Here is a 19,050-nt window from a genome sequence, read left to right on the forward strand (position 1 = left end):
CGTGTGCTTTGTTTTTTTTAATCAAATCTCCCATTTATCACGCGCAACTGATGTCATGCATGACGCCATTTTGCTGTGTCAAGTCACTGCAGCTAGAGTAGCAAAAGCCTTGCAAAAATTTCCCCTTCAGTACGTTTGCTTCACATTGGGTGGAAGGCTCGAAGCTAGCACTGTTATGAAAGGTACAGCAGGACGCGCACTGGGGGAAAAAAAAGAGACGAGAAAAGGTGGGATTCGATTCGATCGCACTAGGCATCAACCAGCAGTCCAACACATATATGTACCATCATATACAAGTGAGTTCATCAGCACACACATTTCACACCAGAACAACGCTACCGCTGCTACTATGCAGAAGAGACTAGAAGAGAGAAGTGCCAGGGAGACAGGAAGGCATTCACACGCATGCAGCTAGCGCTTCTCGTGTTTCCGGCCGGCAAATATCACATGAACAACTAGCGAGCCCCCACTGTTGCAGATCGATCTTTTTCTCCGATTAACGTGCATGTGAGCGGGGCTTGGGCTGTATGGACCGTCAGAAGCCAATGATCTCGTCCGGCACCGTCACGAACCTCGCCCGTTTCTGAAAAAGGGAACACGATTAAGGAAAAAAAAAGGAAACTTGTTAGCTCAGAACAAAAGATTCTGCTCTTCATATGGTCAAGCTAAACAGTGACGGTTAACTTTGCTTTATATCCGAAAACTTTTGCGAAAAAAAGAAGAAGAAAAAGTGAAAAAGGTCTTGCTTTTTAGTTTGCCGGTGCTGCAAATTTGTGCGGTGTTGACGACGCGCGAGTGCTCTAACCGGCTTGCAAGCTTTACTACCACACACTGTGCGGCTGCAGAGCAGGTTTCAATTCGGTGGGTTGCTTCAAGTGAAAGCTAGAAGCTATTTCCCTCGGTGGCGATGAGGGCCTGATCGAGGTGCTCTTTCCCGCCGAAAGGGGAATGCAGGCCCCCCAACATCCCATGCATGATTGCACCGGCCGGCCTAACCGACCGATCCCAACGGCAGCCATCGATTTTCTTCGGTACTTTTTGGAGAGAAGGGTAAGAGATTTGCCGCAAGAGAACAACGGCAGCTATTGATTAGAAATTTCAAGTTGCGGGCACCGTGTGTTGTGTCACTAGTAACAAGATGTGTGTTAAGCACTTAAGGTAGCTAGATGTCCCCGGCTGGCCACCTAATTAATGTCCTATACTAACATGAAATGAAATAATGCAGTGCTGATCGATCGATTAATAGTAAATCATGTGTGATGGTGGTATGTGCATGTCAACGGATCGAGGCTTATTAGTTAAAGGTTGGGTCGAGTGCCCGGATGCAACTAACCCCTCCACGGGAGATGAATAATCGCACGAGAGCTAGCCATCTCGATCTGTTCCTATTAATAATCTCACACTACTGCTGCTGCTGCTACACCGCGTTGGGTTCAGAATCCAACTACATGTCTGCATCGCACTGTTGATAATACACCTACATCATCATAGTAACTCCTACACAAGGACGGAGTAGCACTACATATACTACGCACTGGCTCGTACGTTTGACCTGCAGCAAGCTGCAAGCTCTTGCTAATTCAAAACGGAGTAGCACTATACTACTGAATGTCTGAATGCATTTGCATTTGACTTTGCTCTTACTAAGTCTTGGCAACTGTGTTAGGCGCCGAAGATCAGATCAGAGCACCAGAATTGACGTCCGATCGATCGATCCCGTAATGAATTGGACAGCGCCCCCATCGAGCACCCGCGCACCTAACTGCCAGAGACCAGCTAGGCCGAGATGACCGGCACCCCATGCTACCTGTCCCCGTCATCATGCATGGCCACATCGCCACGATCTTTCCATCTTTCTGTCGATAATCCATCGCCCCAACCGTTTTACTACCACCAATAATGCAATCCACACCTGTGTTTCTCCTGTGCGCGCACCAACCACGTGAGCTGCTGGGAGGCAGCACTGTACAGTGCTCCTCCGATCCCCAAAGGGACGCGTGGCACTGAAATGTCAATCGAGAAAGGTACAAGGGATTTTCTTTGGGGAGTACTCCGTATTTGTTCACTAGCGACTTTGTTAGAAGACAGGCAGAAGCAATTAATTGGCATGATGACACGTTAGCTAACTACGAGCTAGCTAATCATCCTGCTTTCGAGACTGATTGCGTTGTTCCGGAGCTTTCATCACGTACCCCTATTGTTGGATGGTGCCGTTACATAGCTCCATCACATGTTCATTCCCATGTTTTGTCATGTACTCGGGTCCTAATAATATAACTAGGAGTCTAAGAGAGAAATTAAGGTTATTGAGCGAGCTGCTCGTACTGACCTGAGCATCTATCTGTCTTCGAAACACTACTCGGATTATGAATTTCACCCTCGATCGAGCTAATACGTACTACTACTCTGCATTTGAGCTTGAAAATGAGCTTGTACTTGTAGTGCGAAACATAAATGTACGAAAAGATGCCAAATGTTTGCAAACGTGCATTCTCGATCTGGTCCATTTTTTTGTTTTTGCAACAAAAAATCTCTATTGTCCAGTTCTGAATTGATTTTATTGACCGCGGGGATCGAAATTAATGGAGATCGTAGAGAAATGCAAAAGGTCAAAAGGCGACGACGACGCACCTCTTTCTTGCCGGTAGCGGTGGTGGCCGCGGGCTTATTGCTACCGTCCTTGCTGCGCGAGATCGACGACGTGATCGCCGGCACCGGCACGACGAGCGGCGTGCCTGGTGCGGAGCGGTGGCGGCGCTGGTCCCTGGCGACGCAGAGCTGCATGATCCGCTCGGCGGCCTCGGCGGCGTCGCGGCTGCTCTCGACGAGCCGCTGGACGTCGGCCTTCGGTAGCCGCACCCGGAGCCGCACGGCGCCGCCGTCCGGCCCGGGCGGCGGCCTCCACGGACGGCGACGACGGGCCCGGGGAGGACGACGACGCCGCCAGCGCCGCCGCCACGTCCGACGCCGACCGCCGCGCCAGCATCAGGCTCTCCAGCCGCTCCCCGGCGCCGTAGGTGAGCGCGCCGGACCACGTGCGCTGGGGGGCGCGCCGCCGCGTGTTGGAGGAGGAGGAGGCGGCGGCCAGCCTGGGGATCTCGACGAGGAAGTAGAGCTTCCCGGGCTTGAGCGGTGCGTCCGGGTCGAGCGGGCGCGCGCGGACGCCGAGGCGGCGCACCTCGTCGGACTCGAGGAGGTGGTGGCCCGGGTGGCCACGCAGCGCGTCGGCGGCGGCGGCGGGCGCGCGGTACTTGTGCGTGGCGCCGTCCACCGTCATCACCCGCGCACGCCGCCGCTTCCCGCCGATGGAGTTGCCCATGCGTGCGTGTGCGTGGCGGCTACCTCTAGCGAGGCGAGCCCTGCCTGCCTTCAGCTACAGACCGGAATAATGTTGCGCACGACGACGCGGGCTGCACGTAGCGAGATTCGTTAGGGAAGGTGAGTGAGGTCAAGAGGAGGAGAGGAGGGAGCATGGCGAGGGATCGATCCATATATGTAAAGGGCGCGTCGCGTGTGGTGAGGCGGACATGTGTGCGTAGGTCAAATATTTTAGTAAGTACTAACCGCTTCACTGCTGAAAAACTTGGCATTCGTCTCGAGGTTTACTACCAGTTCGTTTTTATCCAGTACTAATATGATCATTAATACCGGGTCTAACAGCTAGTTCCCCAGGAGCCCCCGATGACCCCCTTTAGTACTAAACATCACCCATTAGTACCGGGTGAAATCTCCATCCGTTACTAATGTGCCTGAGGACCTTAGTACCGGGTGGCACTTGCTGTTGTTTTTTCTATCAAGAATGCTATCATTTTTGCGAAAACCCCACTGCGAGATGTTTTTACGGAAACCCCCCGCAACCCGAACCCTAACCCTACCACTCTTCTCCCTGTCACCCTCTCTCTCCCTCTCTCCTCCCTACCGCCCTCTTTCTCTCCATGCTCTCCTCCCTACCGCCGCCTCTCCCCTACTCTCCTCCCTACCGCCGCCGCTCCCTACTATCCGCAATCCCCGCCCGCTCCCGCGGTATCCAGATCCAGCGCGAGGGAGGGCAGCGGCGCCCCCTTCCTCCACCCGTCCACACCCCGAAGATCCTCCGCACCAACCCTCCTCCGCCCGACCACACCCCGGAGCTCCTCAGCCAGGCCCCATGCGTCGCCACCCAGGATCTCAGGGCCGAGGCTTCGCCGTTCTCCGGCACCGCCCCGAGCAGTGATGCCATCGCCCAGGCCTGCCCGAGCCCTCTGCACGCGCCTCCGGGCCGGTAGCGGAGATGGCAGACAGGGCATCGGCGTCGGGCGGCCTCGGATAGCCTGGGCCGAGGAGGTTGGGATCTGCATGAGTTCGTCAAGGCCTGCTCCGCCCACCTCAAACGCTCCGGCAAGGTAACGCTGCCGACTCGCCTGCCTTCCTCTTCCGATTCGACGCTGCATATGTATCGCTAACGAACCTTTTTAGTGATAATGCCATCTATTCTTGGATCACTGATGGCATCTCCAAGAAAGTGGTTGCTATATGTATGTCTGCAGTTCTACACAAAACAGTGAAGCTCTCCGAAGATCTCTCATGGTATTAGCATAACTACTTGCAATTTTTCTGATAAGGATTAAGCTACGCTTTCCCTCCAATAATTCCTTCACTTGATGATAGCATTCCTTGATTAGTGTTGTCATCAGGATGCACCAGAGCAGAGCAGTGTGTCGCATTGGAGTTTATAATGGTGGAATCGGAAACTGCATTCATGTATGGAGACGTTTTCTGAAAATGCCAATTCATCAACAGAATTTTGTGATCTTGAAAGCTGTGTAGTATGGAGAGCATCATGGTAACGTGTAGTAGTAAACTTCGTAATAAACTCCTGCTGGTACTGATTGATATGTTTGTCTCTTGTCTAGAGCGTGACATGTTCGTACGTGGTGTGGGGCCGGGGCTGCGAATTGAACGAATCATTGCGCTCGCCATCGGTGGGCAGTGGCAAATAGTGCCCCGGAAGGAAAAACTTTGCATTGCAAGGCCCCCCATGTGAGGATCGAATCGGAGGGATCGCATGTGCTGCGCTGTTGAGGTGGTGTTGACGTGGTGATGAGGTAGCTAGCCGTCCCATTATCCCAACGCCCTTCTAGATCGGGCAGGCAGGGTGGCGTCTGCAGGCCGACATGGAATGGAAGATGGACGAATGGACGCGCATCAGTTCGTTGGCTTCTTGTGGGCTCCGGCCAAAACGGCGTCGCTTTCCCCGATCCATCGCTACGGCGACGGCGATATCGCGGCGGCGTCCAGGGGTGCTTGGCTTGGCTTGGCCTTGGCATGTCCCGGCCGCCGATCGACGAAAACGCTCGGGTTGGAAGAAGCTTCAACCGGGGACGTAGTCGCGGTCGTCAGATGCGCTACTCCCGGCTTCCCGCGCTATGTTTAACCTTTTAACTAACGGTGCGCGTGCTTGTGGATGCCACCAAGTCGTCGATGCCCTGCATACGACTTGCCGCCTCGTCAAGTCCATCCTGGCTTCATTCCTAGTCGATCGATCGATTACATTGGTGGTGGTTGCAAACCTTCCAGAAACTCCATCGCAGATAGAGCTGGTTGCTAATAATCCGATTCCAAACCGCCACTGCGCATCCAGAACCATGCGCAGTATCCAGCTCATCATTGGTCTATTTGGCTTGATCCATCGTCCATACATGCCACGCGGTCGGCCGGCCGTGCGTGCGTAACGCCGACGCGCAGCTGACGACCGCTGGGTCGGTCGCCTATGAATCACACGCAGTGATGCTGCTGTCACGGTGCCCCCATCTGTCTTGTCCTGCTCAGGTCGTTGGAGATCACATCGATCAGCGATGATAAGAGTCTCGATTTGTCATCAAGCAGCAGGCGACGATGCGATGACACGGGCCGCGCGCCAATCACGCCCGTGACTGCCGGCAGCTTCTCCCGAACCCGTGAAGAACGATGCGGAGACGAGACGAGGAAGAAACACAGAGGCAGCTTCTCCCGCATCCGGATCTCACCCCCTGCCTCCAACGGGACTTGCCCGGCTGCGGTACGGGCGCGCCACCTGTCCCCTCTCTAACAACTGCAGCAGCGGCGCCCTCGATCGGCTATCTCGCCGTCGGCTCCGACTCTCGCGGTCGTTGCGCTTGACGGACGCCGTGGCGACCTTGTTTGTTTGTCTCGGGTGGTAGTTGCGCCTGCGTGGCTGGCTGGTGGTAGCTGCCTCTGCTCTTCCTGCCTGCTGCCGTGGCACGGTCAGGCGAGCCCGATCGATCGATTAGGTGTGCGCGCGCGTGCGGTTGGACGGACCGATGCGATGGCGAGAGGAGCTTGCCAGCGACCGACCGGCCGGCCGGCAGATCAGTCCCGGCACGCCCGATTAACTTAATTACGTACAACGATGCCGATCTGAATCTGATCTACCAGGTGCGTGCGTGCGGGTGCGGCAGCAGCATATCCTGTCGCGGATGATGAAGTCGGCAGGCCCGAATACTGTATACTGCCTGCGTCCTACGAAGGACTGTTCGTTTAGCTTTCAAGGACTGTTCGTTTAGCTTTCAACACGCGCCACTCAACAACCTCCACGATCTACACGATAGACAGCATCACAATGCGCTACTTCGCCCCACGATTCGTGATACTTAAGCAAGCGCACGAAACTACACCCAGATGATCGGTAACTTCAAAATAATATGTTGGAATGTGAGAGATCTCAATGCTCCAGCTAGATGTCAAATGGTCCGCGAAACTATTGCAACGACAACATGTCACACAGCATGCCTACAGGAAATGAAACTACAAAACATCGATGCAACTCTAGCTAACTTCTTGGGGAGACACCGCCTGAACCAATTCGCATATAAACCGGCTCTAGGCACAAAGGGAGGAATCCTCGTCCTCTGGGATGACAGGGTAATTGACATGCAGGACGTCCAAATTGGACGTTTCACCATTTCGGCAACAATGGTAGCAAAATACAGCAACACACCCTTCTGACTCACGACAGTGTATGGCCCGTCACGACATGCTGTAAAACCTGCTTTCCTGCAACACCTACGAGCTATGAAACCAGATGACGACATCAGATGGATTGTCCTGGGGGATTTCAACCTAATCTACAGCGCGAGAGTTAAAAATAACAGAAATCTAAATCGGCGACTGATGAGGAGTTTTAGAAATGCACTCAATTACTATGGCCTAAAAGAGATACATTCGCAGAATAGGAGGTTCACCTGGAGCAACGGCAAGCATTGACCAACGTTGACATAGCTCGACCGAGTTTTCTGCAATGAGAGCTGGGATCTATACTTCAATGATTATGTCCTAGATGCGCTCTCCTCCTCACACTCAAACCACTGCCCCCTGCTACTGGCACAACAATCTGGGCCTAGAAGGCCACTGCCCTTCAAATATGAAAATTTCTGGACGCACCTCCCGAGCTTCTATGAAGTGGTCACCCGAGAATGGTCCAAGCCGATGAACCACACTGAGCCTTTCCACAGATTCAGGTACAAACTGCACACCACGGCCTGTGCGCTACGATCCTGGAGCAGATCATTCATCTTGGATGCCAAACTGAAACTACACATGGCCCAAGAGGTCATCCTGCACCTCGATACGGCTGAGGAGACAAGAGCGTTAACAGATGCAGAACACTCCTTGCGTCAAAAGCTTAAAAGGAGGCTTTTGGGATGGGCGGTTATTGAAAAAGTAAGGAAAAAACAATGTTCCAGAATAAACTACCTGTGCGAGGGCGACGCAAATACAAAGTTCTTTCACCTAAAGGTGAATGCCAGGAGAAGGAAAAACTTCATCTAGAGGTTAAAGAAAGAAAGTGTCTGGGCAATAACCCACCAGGACAAGCAGAGAGTAATTCAAGATCACTTTGACAACATGATATACGCACCACAGAATCGAAACAAAGACCTAAACTAGGAGGTAATAGAATTTTCAGAGGTGGACTTAGGTGACATTGATAGCCCCTTCTCAAAGTAAGAAATACTACAAGCAATTGCAGACCCACCAAAGAACAAGGCGCCAGGAACGGACGGCTTCACTGGCCTATTCTTCAAATCATGCTGGCACATAATCAAAGGCGATGTCAAAGCGGCCGTTAACGCCTTTCACAACTTCTGTTGCAAAGACCTCAATCTTGTCAACACAGCTAACGTACTAATCCCCAAAAAGGAAGGTGCCGAAAGCATCCAAGACTTCAGACCAATAAGCCTCATACACGTGATCGCCAAGATCATCAGCAAAATCCTGGCGCTACGCCTAGCGCCTTTTATGGAAGCACTAATATCGCCATGCCAAAGTGCCTTTATAAAAGGAAGGGAAGCACTAATATCGCCATGCCAAAGTGCCTTTATAAAAGGAAGGAGCATCCACGACAACTTCTTGTATATTCGGAACATGGCATGTTGATTCCATAGGAAACACCTGCACTGTTAATGAAGCTGGATATCTCAAAGGCCTTCAACTCGATGCATTAGGATTACCTACTATCACTTATGCAGCGCAGAGGCTTCCCCACAAGGTGACGAGACTGGATTGCGACAATGCTAGCCACATCAACCTCAAAAATTCTACTGAACGGCTTCCCGTCTGACCCAATTGCGCACGGACACAACCTACGACAAGGAGACCCGCTGTCCCCTTTTCTCTTCATCCTCGCGATCGACCCGCTATACCAGCTAATACACAAAGCAACTGACATGGGACTGCTGAGCAAGCTAGGAGAGCGAGTAGCACGCACCCGTATCTCAATGTACGCTAACGATGCAGTCATCTTCATAAAGATAACACCTGTGAATATCGCGAACACCAACAAAACTGTTGCACCTTTTCGAAGAGGCAACTAGACTAAAAACAAACCTTCAAAAAAAAAACCATGGCTCCCATTAGCTGTGAGAGTGTTGATCTAGAGGAAGTCCTATCAGAACTGCCGATAACTCGAACAGGCTTCCCGATAAGATACCTCAGACTCCCTCTAGCGATAAGATGACTAAAGAAACTCGACTTTCAACCTCTGATTGACAAAGTAGCAAATAAGCTGTCGGGATGGCACGGCCGCAATCACAGCCAAGCAGGACGAGCTTGCCTCACCAAAGTGGTACTAACAGCACAACCGCTATACCTACTGACAATAATCAAAACGCCAAATGAAGTACTTGAGGATCTCACCAAAATAAGGAAAAGATTCCTGTGGGCAGGAGACAAAGCACTCACTGGTGGGAAATTCAAGGTAAATTGGGTCAAGAGTTGCCTACCAAAAGTAAACGGAGGGCTAGGTGTGTTTAATCTTTACAAGTTCGCAAGTGCACTGAGAGTACGATGGCTTTGGCACGAGTGGGAGTCACTGCAAAAAAACGTGGATGTGGATCGGAATGGAGACACCATGTGATGACACGGATCGCCTTTTGTTTGCGGCATGCACAAGCATCACAGTGGGGAACGGGTAGAAGATGAGCTTCTGGTACTCGGGCTGGGTGCAAGGCATGAGATCAAAGGACATTGCGCCAAACATCTATGTGATCTCCAAAGGGAAAACAAATGTCTGGCGGAGGCCATACATGGGAACAACTGGAACAGAGACATAAACATACACGGCAGAGTAACAACAATGCACCTGCAAGAATTCACGACGCTTGGTGACTAACTATAGAGATCCAACTGCAACCGTAACAGGAGGACATCATTTGCTGGAAATTTACGTCGAGTGGGAAGTACTCAGCGGCCTCGGCATACAAAGCACAGTTCTTTGGATCCACCAAAGTACCGGATAGCAAAACACTTTGACGCTGCTAGGCACTGTCGAAGTGCAAATTCTTTGCGTGACTGATATTACAAAACCGAGTGTGGTTAGCTGATCAGCTCGCACGTAGGGGATGGCCACACTCCCCTACATGCCCCTTATGCAGATGCCAAGAAGAGACAACACATCACCTACTGGTCGAATGCAGAATCACCAGGAGAATCTGGAGCCTGGTGGAGGAATGGACGACACAGCCAAACATACACCCCTCAGAATGGCGACAAAGCAACAATGTGTTGGACTGGTGGATAAACATGACCACTAAAACAGAAGCCCCCAGGAAGGAAACGTGCTCCGTGGCACTGCTGATCATATGGGAAATTTGGAAGGAGCGGAATATGCATGTATTCAATCAAGAAGAGATAGCAACCATTGCATTAGTGGCAAAAATCAATGAAAAGCGAGAGCGTGGATAATAGCAGGGGCAAAGGACTTAGCGTTATTTTCATCTAAAGAGTAATCGTGTAATTGCGTGTACCCTAACCGGTTAGCTGGTTGTAACTCTCTTCTCTATCAATGAAATAGGCACGATCTCGTGCCCATTCGTTTTTAAAAAAAACTTGTCCCACAAAGAGTGTCCATGTAACTTTCGGATAATCCAACAAAGTTACTCATAATACCTTCTGGCCCAGTTAACGAATCAATCATTTACACCCACCATCGATGCCCGAGCCAGACTCACTAAATAAGAATGAAAGCTAATAGATCCGATAATTATTGCAAACGTGCATGCATAATTAATTCTACTCGACAATCCATCCAATTAAGAATAATTATTAGAAGTACTTTAAACATTTAGCATTGTTACTATCTTATCTAAAATTTTTTAAACGAATAGTTTGCGGGACGGAGGGAGTATGTTTATTGCCTCGTCGGCCGGTAGGATGGCAGGCCACGTCGTCGCCTCCGGCTCCGTGGTGCTGCAGGAACCGCGCGCGTGAGGCCCTGAACGCACGAGACCGGAGCCAGGCCTGATGCTTGGACACGCGCCGGCGCATTAGCGCTAGCTGTTCGTTTGGTAGTGACGTTTTCACGTGGCCGGTTACTGATATTATGTAATATAGTCGGTGTCACGGATTAATAAACAACTTACATGATAGCTTATGTAATTCTATTCTCTTAATTTATGCATAGAAAAAAAATATTATAAAGTGCATGCAACTACAACTCGTACAATAGTAGTGTAGTCGTCTCGTAGTTTTAAAATCTAGCCTATAAGTTAGTTGTTTCGCGAAACAACGACTTCTTTCTCTCTCATCATCATCTCTCCTCCACATCAGCAAAAATCCTACATGACATTGCATAAGATGATCTATGAAACTGTTGAGGTGTAGCAATGTACTTACGCTAATTGATGATATGAGAAGTTTCCAGAGATTTTAAGTCCATGCAACGAGGAGTGTCATTCATTCGAGGTGATGGTTACTGCGGCCCTGGTGGTCGAGGTCGACCACCTCCGGCCGGCTCGGGCAGGAGCAGTGATCGCGCGGACGCGGAGCACAGGTCGGAACGGACGCACCGACCGACGACCGTGCCGGCGAGGCTCCGGCCGGCACGCGCGCGCGTTCTGTGTGGTGGGGGAAACAGAAACGTCGAGGGGCCCACGGCCCTCTCCGCTCCGGGCCACCTCCGCCAAGCCCAGCGCGTGCGGCGCGAGAAAGCAGCTCGGCCCACCGCTTACGTGGGGCGCAAGGCCGTGTGGGCCTCGAAGTTTAGGGACCACGACATTTTGGACTTGACCCAGACTTTGTTGGTTCATGGGCTTTGCTTCTTCCATACTGAGATTTTATTTTTGAAGAGCAGGTCCGCTTTTCTCAAACGGAATTCCTAAACGTTGCTGGAGTAATTTTCTATCGCTCTCGTCAGTCGGTTTTTTCCCTCACAACCCGCCCGTTTTTTTTATCTCGTGTTGCGTCTCAGATATGTAGTGTGGGCTGTTTTTGTTTCCGTTTATGTTGTACGCTCGAATTTAGGCCCATTAGTTTCCTCTTCGGCCTTCTGTCTTTCTACGAGCTGTCTAGCGCGGTTAGGCTCGACATCGCTCATCATCCGGCGGCCCCAAGTTAAGGCCCAGCCAATGGCGGCTCCCGACAACTGCGCGTCGCCCCCGTCGCACGCAGGCTCGAATGTCGGGCTGGCCAGCGTCCGGTGGTAACGCCGAAGGCTAGCTCGCCGGAGCCGACGAGGCCATCATGAGCCTAGAGATAATAAGTTTTGTTGCGCTGGTCGGCGGCATCAGGTGGTGACCAGATGGAGTCGCCGAGGGAGAGATCGGAGATGGCTCGCCATGACCCATGTGAGATGGCTCGTAGATGCATTCCAGCTGAGGTTGGCTTGAGAGGTGAAGACCTCATGACCTTCTGCAGAAATATCCGGTTTGGCCCTGGGAACTTGGATAAAGTACGAGCAACGAAAGCACGATGAATTATGTCTGTAGCTACTAAGGACCAACTACTGATACCAAGTTTTACTACACATTTTACATGCAACTGCAGCGCTATACCATTTCCAATTGAATCGTGATCACCATTTTGCTTCCCCTGTTATAGTTTTCTCGTTGTATCATCCCTAAAGAAAAAAGGCAAGACGCAAGGCAACTATGCCAAAATGCAAACAGAGCAAACAATGGAACAACTGTAACTTCACACTGAATGACAAAAGCATAATTATAATACTCAACCTTAACTGACAGCTATTATTACACTATAGAACGTTAGCACAGAGAGCGCACATTGCGTTAATTAATCTTCCAATTTCTAACCTTTTAAATAGCAAGAAAAATGCTAGCTTGAGTGCACATTTCTAGGCATACCAACCTAGGGGTGGAGAGGGGGCCAATAGTACTTTTCTATTCAAAATCCTGTTACATTTAAAATTTTATAGTGTACAATTTATGGGAGGGGAGCATGGACCCCTACTGGCACCAGCCTAGGAATTTTTTTTTCCAGACTTCTACTGACTCCGAAGAAAAGATATATGAAACCAAAAATATCAAACACTTCACAAAGTGTCAGTGTCAAGGTAAATTATTACTATTCTGATTTTGATACAATGAAATTATCTTTTTTCCATTTTTCTAAAAGCTGGCTAAATCCCATGCTACTTATCTTACCCTCTTCCGAATCAAATACCATGGGCTTTCATTGATCCACCATATTGAAAAACAATGTCACACAATTATGCATGCCTAACCTCTGCTCTGATTGTGGTATCATGCAATAATGAGTAAGGTCAGCTACTTCGAGAAATGTGCTCCAATCTTCACCAGTAGACTTCAGTGTGTGATCTACATAATTGCTTAATTTCTCTTTGTCAAGGATATTTGTTGTAAAGATTGGTACATGACATATATCATCTTGAGATAAAGAATCATCAAGGATCTTTTTTTCCCATAATGGTCTCTATAAGAACAATACCGTAAGCATACATGAAAAGCCAGGTGAAAAGAATAAGCTAGAAGCACTATAATGCTTGTAACTAGGAGGTTAGCTTCTCAAAATAAAATCAAGTTCATTGAAATATAGAAACTGAGTGGGGGCATATGCCCCGTTGTTCCTCTTTTTGGTTCAATTCTGCTCCCAACAATTCAACTTTGAATTCTGAGAACCGTTGAAATCTTAAATCTAGGAAATAGGAAATAGGCAAGAGAGGTCATTATTCGAGACACTAAGAAACTTGAGATTTGTAAGAATTGTCAAGGCTTCTAGTATCACCCCCATGAGTTGATCTTTTGACAGACGGAATCTTCCAAGTATCGAAAGGTTTGTATGGCTAAATCATACTCAATAAGTTGTGACCACATTAACTGATTTCAACCACAACGACGCCTTTGCATACTTTGTCAATTTCCATCACATGGGTTATTTTCCATCCAGGTTTGACAAATTCAAGAATACAAAACTAGATGCCACCTCAAATAGAATGGGCACCTATGGATCACATGGCCTAGGGTGATACAAATAAAATCTATTTTTATAAAACATATCTACAAGCACTCTGATCTAAATCACTAGTCAAGGCCCCATAAAAAAATGTTTGTGAGCCCCACACTCTGAAGGATTCCCATGGTCACCGGCAGCCTGGGCGAGCACTGGCCACCGCCGACTGTTCCCCTCCTCTACTCCCATGGTGGCCGTTGCCCTCGTACGCGTCGCCCGCCATCCCAAGCTGCGGCGCGCAGATCCATGGACGACGAGCTCAGGGCGGTGAGCTCTGGCCTCCGGGCATGGCGAGGCGGCCCTTCCTCCCTCCTTGGAACCCCACCGGAGCCATGGCGCACTGTCGGTAGAGGTATGCAGCTCCTGGATCTCCTCCCCCCTCTCTCTCATCGGTGCTCCTCTACGGTGGCAGCACCGAGCGACCTCGCTGGGCAAAGCGGAAATTTCCGCACGCCAACACCAACTGTTGATAGGGGAGAGGGTTGGGTTGAGTTATTGGTGGTTGCCCAAAAATTTTTGATATTGGGGAAGAGATTGGCAATCTGCTGGAACTGAATCTCATCTTCAAAATCTTCTAAATGGTAGCACGCAATCTGCTGAAGATGCTCTTATGTGCCTGTACTAGACGGTATTGATTTCTCCACTTTCAGCCCGAACGTCCCGGCGTCCCGCGTTGAACCTTTTACACTAAAACTGTAGTTTTAAGCACAAGTACAAAACTTAATTCAGGATCAGCCCATGCAACAGTAACCATCTACACTATCCTGTCAACGATATCTCACAACAAGAACAGCGCAACCCTAATGCGAGTCGTGTTCATGTTACTCATGTTGGCGCACGCGTCCGCCGAAAGAGCCTCCTCCCGGTGCCTGCTCGCGGTGAGGCAAAGCCAAAGAGAGCACACACCCCGTGCATGCCGACCAATGGCGTCGACGGGGTAGTTGCAGGTACGCATGTGCGTAGAAGAACCCTAGCCTGCACGTCGGAGACGCAACACCGAGCCGCCGGGTTGGTTCCACCCGTCGGCCGCGCGCCGCCCTACGTACTCGCGCGCCGCCCTACGTACTCGCGAGCCGCCCTACGTACTCGCGCGCCGCCCTACGTACTCGCGGCCGGGACGGCCAACTCAGCTTTCGATCAATCGGATTCACCAGTTAAGATCGACCCAATTCGCTCTCGCTTTCACCTTTCAGGTTCTAGCTTCCACATGCGCGCGCATGACGGCTTCTGCTTAATTCAAGGCCCTGCTTCAAAAATATCAGAGAATTTCGCAGGAGCCTGCATGCGTTGTAAAATTTTCAGAGATCACGTTTGTTTAATTGCAAACCGAATCTAGCTAATCTGTGAAACAAAGAGCTTTACGAGGTTCATTTGGAGTTGTCGACTTCTTCAGAGTCTTATTGGCGGATCAAGTAGTGAAGTCAGGCTCTTATAATAGCAGCCTCTGGCACACAAAATTGTAGTACAAGTGTACAACAGAAAGATATACTCTAATCCTAGAACCAAATCAAAGCAACCATCATGTAAGTTTATAATAGGAGCTCTTGCTCTAAGCTCGTGGATGCATGGCACTGTCCTGGCTGCTAACATCATGCACCTTTGGTAGCGCTTAGTGCCTTAATTTAACTGTGCAATCACTTGCTTTTCTGCATCAGCTCGTGTAGCTAGAACGGTGGCCGGCGCCGCCGCTGGCGTGGCGTGAGTTGTGATGACTCACCGATCACTCCGGGGAAGAAGCAATTTGAGGAGTACTGATCCAATCACTAGTTTCAGGACTCCCGTGACTACGCTGCGCTACTCTAGTTTTTTTTTAAAAAAAATAAAAGCACTGCAGATAACTTTACGAGACTTTCAGATTTATAATCTGCACATCAGCGTGCACAAGTAAAACAAAATGACGCATAGAATCGTGGTACGGCCTACCTTGTTGTTATCTACTATAGTTTTACTATAGAAATGCCATGTTTATCTAGCTAAATGGGCCGAACCAACTTTACCTTTGTGAAGAAAATGACTGGTCAAAAATTTAATTATGATGTGGCTGCAGGTAGTGGCCGGTTTCATGCTGATCGGATCACGGATGTGTGTCGTCGCTTTCATGCAACCATGCGTATAATCTTTGCCTTGTTTTAGTAGGCGGCCGGAATTATAGAGCACGCATGAGAAACAGATCGGCTTCATGAAAAACACACGCGTGTCATACTTTAATTTAGGTCATCACTCACCACCCTCATTTGCACTTATTGTTCGAAAGTCGCAACTCACATGCGCAGCAAACGATAGCTTAAAAGACAAGATATAAATCTAGAACACCCAACTCGCAGTATCACTATATATATAGCACACAAATCGTCTACATCAAAATTAACACGGTATACATTTTCTGGGAAAACCGGCCGGTTTTGGTAACATTGTCAAACACTGAATTGAACTCCACCATTACATATATCTCGTCGAGACAATTGAAATGCATACACAGAGCTTCCAATTTGAAATCCAGATGATGGATATATGGCTCTGGAAAGATCCTCACCAAGTAAACCGCCGGCTAAGCCGTTTTAGAAATAGGCTAAGCTGGTTTTATAGTAGACCGAGTAGGAATTGTAGATTTGTGTGGAATTTGATTTGTAAACAATTTTCAAGTAAGGGAGACCTCCCACCCTATAAATTAATATAAAGGCCAAGGGAATCCAATCAATCAGACAAAAACCAATCTACATTTATCTTTTACCTTTACCCTTACCTCTTTACCCTACTTTTCCAACCTCATATGCTATTCTTCTCTCATCTCCATGATACGAGGAGGTGCCCTAGATGACCTGTCGAGTTTAGATCAACGGAAGGTGCACCTGCCTGATGGGTCCGTCGCTGGTAGTCGTTCGTTGGAAGTTTTCACAGGGCGCTGGAAGGAGCCTCCGCAAGGTGCATGCGACATGCTCATGTGACGGCGCGTGACACGTTCTCATCTCGAGATCTACTTTAATTCCTTGCAGAAGTTTCACTTTGTCGCAGCCATCTGCTCGTTTTGATCCTTCTATCACATATATGTTCCTTTTTTAAAAGTTAGAAGTCCTATTTTCACCCTCTAAATATAGCAGAAGTCTGATTTTGAACTTACAACTACAAAATCAGACAGCGACGGCCACCCAATTGTCAAAACGGGACAAATTTATCCCTTTGGGTTGTTTCGAGGGTAGTTTTGCATTTTCTAGAAATTTAAAAAGTATTGGTTTAATAAAAAAATCCACGACTAATTCATTTCTGTTGACGCAAAATCTGAACTTTGGGCTTCTGCATTGAACAACATGGAGGACTTGGAAGATCTGCTTAACTCTAGTACAGGCTCCAAATTGACTCGCAAAGGTGCAAGGTGTGCCAGTCAATTTGACTTGTAATTGGGAAACGTTAGATTCCTGAGCTGATAGGCGGCTAAACTTTTGAGCTCATAAACAGGCGTTACTTTGAATAAACACCATTAAGATATGTTTAATGAAATCATGCGGTGTAAATAAATAGAAGCATTAATAGCATGTGCCATCATCTATATGAGTCGATGGGCTAAGATAGATACAACATAAAAACAATAGCTATAAAAATAGCCCTAGATCACCATGCGCATGTCAGATAAACTAACATGTTTAATTAATGTCATGAGACGTAGATTGGAATTAACCAACACAGTACGGCTCCGAGGACACCAACTTCAATCTATTAATTAAAAGCTTAGAACATGGCAGCAAGGATATCTTACCTACCGCTTAGCTGATTAAGCTAATGAATCTAATTAATGTCATGAGATGTAGATTGGATAACCAAGGCAATACGACTGAGAGGGCATTAACTTCGACCCACTAAATTAAAAGACTAGCTTGCGGTAGCAAGGCCTCGCATGCTTGACCATCGGCTCGATGACTTCATTTCACTACCGAGAGATACGGATAAGATCCGACCGAAGCATCAGCTCTCATCGGTAGCGTTTTTGACGTTAAGGATCCGACGGCTAACAATACGAGGGGCAAGAGTAAAGATCTATCAAACCTAGCATATATAAAGCAAGTAAAGTATGCAAGATCTTAACTAGCTGACATGATTAGATGAATGGTTAAACAAGATCAAGGAGCTGATAAGGACAACCTAATTAGATCTAAGACGTTCGATAACTATGAGCGCTTGATGAAACTAAGAGATCGATGCGATGCAACTTAATTAAATAAAACAACTTGATAACTGTGAGCAACATTGAAAAATAAACAGAATATTGGACAAAGCCTAGAAAGTTCTGCTTGCAATCTAAGTAACTCGGTAACTAGCCACACGCTAAGAGATCAGAATATTGGACGATGCCTAGAAAATTCTGATACAGATAACGTAATGTCCGGGTGACGGTACTTAAAAGCTCGCCTGAGATCGAAGCCGATGCAGCTCTGCGTGCAAGAAGAAACTCGCCGATTTCTACTCTACTCCTACTCCTAGGGTTTTGGTGATGGGGTGCCGAAAGGTTGTATTGATTGATTGATGATTATTCGATACAAGGCTCATGGGTTTATATTTATACCCTGGAGCAAACTAAAATCCTAGCCGGTTATGACATGAACCGTTACAATGAATCTAAGAAACTACTAAAGATAAATCTTCACACTTTCCCTTATTTGGTGGAGTGGATTTTGCTTCGGATTGGATTCCTCCCGATCTTCTATCGGCTTCCAGAATCCAGTCACCTGAGGCTAGCCTTGGTCAACGCAGGGTCGTCGCTAGACTTTCTCTTGCAATTTCATTGGCTATCAGAATCTTATCTTCATCAGTTGACTCTGGTCAAAAACTGGTGTTAACAATTTCAAATCCAAAAAGTATGAAGTTGGTACCAAAACTTTACTAAAAATGTAAGCTATTTGTTGGTACTCTATTTAGAGTTGTTTACATCATATTTGTTACTATTTCTATTATTTTATTATTCGTAATAAAATACAAGGAACATCAATAACTAAGATTCAAATAATGCCAAATAGAACACCAACATATATGTTACAACATTTTCAAAAAAAATTTTGCACCAATTTGATATTTTTTTGATTTGAAATTAATTAGTTATGAAATTGTTTAATTAAATTTGAACTTTTTAAATTTCTACAAAATGCAAAACCACTCTTGAAGCCACCCAAAGGGCCAACTTTGCCCAGTTTTGATAGTTGGATGGCCCTCCCTATCCAGTTTTGTAGTGGTGGGTTGAAAATCGGACTCCTGCTATAGTTGAAGGGTGAAAATAGCACTTTCTTTTTAAAATAAATAAGAATAGACTCGTCAATTCTGACA

The 19,050-nt window shown here is 48.1% G+C and overlaps 1 long non-coding RNA gene and 1 pseudogene across 1 annotated transcript; one reads left to right on the plus strand and one right to left on the minus strand.

The window, feature by feature from the left end:
• Positions 1 to 214: 214 nt before the first annotated feature.
• Positions 215 to 3,604, minus strand: LOC101756276 (annotated as a pseudogene).
• Positions 3,605 to 3,887: 283 nt separating this feature from the next.
• Positions 3,888 to 4,878, plus strand: LOC101756671. The gene is made up of 3 exons (XR_001164306.2): positions 3,888 to 4,382; positions 4,456 to 4,566; positions 4,662 to 4,878. It is a non-coding gene; the product is annotated as an uncharacterized LOC101756671 (long non-coding RNA).
• Positions 4,879 to 19,050: the final 14,172 nt, after the last annotated feature.

Source organism: Setaria italica, chromosome VI, assembly GCF_000263155.2.
Source record: "Setaria italica strain Yugu1 chromosome VI, Setaria_italica_v2.0, whole genome shotgun sequence".
In the NCBI taxonomy this organism is placed as follows: domain Eukaryota; kingdom Viridiplantae; phylum Streptophyta; class Magnoliopsida; order Poales; family Poaceae; genus Setaria; species Setaria italica.